Source organism: Acartia tonsa, chromosome 12, assembly GCF_053477335.1.
Source record: "Acartia tonsa isolate MP-2025a chromosome 12, ASM5347733v1, whole genome shotgun sequence".
In the NCBI taxonomy this organism is placed as follows: domain Eukaryota; kingdom Metazoa; phylum Arthropoda; class Copepoda; order Calanoida; family Acartiidae; genus Acartia; species Acartia tonsa.
In genome coordinates this window covers 35,852,603-35,855,643 of record NC_137271.1, presented here as the reverse complement: position 1 = coordinate 35,855,643, position 3,041 = coordinate 35,852,603, and the positions used below count along the sequence as shown (strand labels likewise).

Below are 3,041 nucleotides of genomic sequence, written 5' to 3'. Positions count from 1 at the left end.
TATATCTCTGTATATCATTATCTATCAACTAAATACTTCTCATTTTGACAACTGTAAATACATCTCTTTGTAGCTACCTGACTCACTGTGCATTTATTTGCATCATCCTGACACACTGTGCACATCTGTTCAAAATATATATCAACATAATTCGTTTAGCTCTTTGTATCTACCTGACTCACTGTGCATTTATTTACGTTATTCTGGCACACTGTGCACATCTGTTCAAAATGTTACAATATCAACATATTTCGTTTAACTCAATGTTATTTCATTATCCTTGACATACGAATCCTCAATTTTCAAATTAAGCTTCAAAACTACTCTCCTACGTCTTATTATCCACAACTGTTGCTTAAATGCTTAAATTTAACACCTCCAAGTCTTCAAAACTTTTCAACAGTTATTATAAATCTAGCAATCTATAAATCTAAATTACTTTTCTTCTCCTTGGCAGCAGTTGGACTGTTGATTGGAGTACTTGTAACAGATTGAGAAAGGGTTGCAACAACAGTACCAACAGATTGACTTGCTTCAGTAGAATTATGATCATCACTATCACCAGTACTATCATTAGCTGCATATGATTTGCCACTACTGGTTGATTTAAGACTCTTCTTGCCAAGATCAGTAATAGTCTTCCCATATATAGAGATATCATATTCAAGCTCAAAGATAGCTTCATCAATCATTGTTTGCAAGTATTTAATCTGTAACATCATCAGCTCTTCTTTTACTTTCAACTCTCTTCTTCAGCTCTAGTACATCATGAGGAAACATATTCTGTTGCACAATAGACAGAATATCAGTAAATCCATAAACATCCATAAACTCCAGCAGCTCCATACATTCCAAATATGTTGTCAATCCAGCACAGGCTTCCTTTGGAGTTTTGTGCAAGCACTCAGTTGTTAGCTTCAGGTACTTTTCATGATCACTAAATCTCCTTATAGTTGCCAGAGAATACATGAACCTTGAACTTGAACATATAATCGGTCATGTACCATAGTGTATCATGTACCAGCCTCCACTCTCTCTCCACCAACAATTCACATTCTGAACTTCAACAGACTTCACATCTAATCTATAAACAGATTCTCCAGCAGCAATAGCATGTTTCACAATATTACTGACCTAATTACTAAACAATCATAAATAACGCTCCTTTAATATCGATAAAATTCAACATATAATCGGTCAGAGCAAAGTGTATCATGTACCAGCCTCCACTCTCTCTCACACCTTTTAACTATGTCATAAAACAAAACAAATCACTCACCTACAAATAATATCAATGTCAACACAAAACAATGGCCAAATTCAAAACTAGATTTCAGTCACCACCAACTACTTCTCTTGCGGCCGATCTAAAACAAAATACAATCATTTTAGATGCCAAAACTTATTTAATACATATTTTATTTTCACTCAACAAAATAAAATAATTTCTTTAACATGTATTAGAAATATAACATTAATCAAATGTATATCAATATTGAACATCATTAAAAATAAAATCTTAACAAACTAAAACTCACCAACAGGTAATACTGTATCTCAACCACCACAACTACTCCTCTTTTCGACCAATCTAAAACATAATACAATTATTTTAGATGCCATACTTAAATGTTATCACTTAACAAATAAAATTTCAACATGTCTACTTAAAAATGTATTAAGAAATATAATATTAATCAAATGTTTGTCAATAATCGAGCAACATAAAAATAATTCTTAATACAATATATTAGTCTAATACAGTAAAAAATTTACCTATTTATTCTATGAAATATCTGAATAATAACTTATATCATTCACAACTATTTTTATGTATTAGAATCTTGAAAGTTGAAGCACAACTAACTATTTTTCTCTATACCTGAGAGCACTTTCTTGCGCAGCTCAACTTTTGCGCATACAACGCCCAACTCCTGCTCATCATTGCAGCTACCTCTCTGCACCACCCCATCTTGCGCATACCAACTCCGAGAGACAGTGCAAACTTTCCTTGCCAAATTTTTGCCCACCCCCCTTCTCCATGAAGAGAGACAGCTCCACACAAATATCTAATGCATTATAACAATTTTGCTTCATGAAATTCTAAGCTTCATAAATAATTTTACTGAATCAACATCACTAAATCGCAATATATACTATTCTATATCGAGTGTCCTTAATAAAATTTAAGCTTAAACAAAAACTTAAAATAAGTGTCTGAACATTTTTCTTAACACATCCATTATAATTCCAAGTTTTAGTAGATTTCAATCCGCCCCTCAATATTCTTCCATTTTATTCTGATCCACCAAAACTTTCGCAATACGTTCATTATATTCCAAGTTTTTAAATAGATTGAAATCCGCCCACATCTATTCACTTTATTTTGATTCATCCAAAATTTAGCAACACATAATGTTTCAATTTCAAGTTTGAGTGCAATTTGATTCACCACCCTGTGTTATTTATATAATTGCTTCTCCTATAATTAGGTTTGGTCCGCCCATCCATACGACCATTTTGATTCACCACCCTGTGTTATTGATATATTTGTTTTCAATAATTAGATTCGGTCCGCCCATCCATACGACCGTTCGTCCTTCCGTCACTCTGTACGTCAATCCTTTTAGCTTTATTCGTTAATTAATACATGTCAGCATTGTCCTATCGCTTCCAAACTTTACATCTATCTACTTTTTGTATTTCGAACTTTACATGGTGATTTCTGCAGCAGGTAGGTACAATTTAGAAAACGTAGCAACACTATAATCATTTCTATGACGTCCGTACTTCCATTTGTAAACATGTTGATTTGACCACAAATTTCTATATGATCTAATTATCCGATTGTATACTAATTCCGGGAACAACAAAATTCAACATTATAATCGAAGCAGTTAAAATATCTAATTATCCAATAATTTTATATGATCTAATTATCCGATTGATTCGATGTATATTGATTCCTGGGACAACAAAGCACAATACTTTATGATTGCGGTGTCAATAATTTCATATAATCTAATTATCCGATTGATTTG

General features: G+C 32.5%; 1 long non-coding RNA gene across 1 annotated transcript; it reads right to left on the bottom strand.

The window, feature by feature from the left end:
* Positions 1–1,331: 1,331 nt before the first annotated feature.
* Positions 1,332–2,014, bottom strand: LOC145333659 (uncharacterized). The gene is made up of 3 exons (XR_013884572.1): positions 1,883–2,014; positions 1,539–1,591; positions 1,332–1,367 (listed from the first exon to the last, which is right to left on the bottom strand). It is a non-coding gene; the product is annotated as an uncharacterized LOC145333659 (long non-coding RNA).
* Between the last annotated feature and the right edge of the window lie 1,027 nt (positions 2,015–3,041).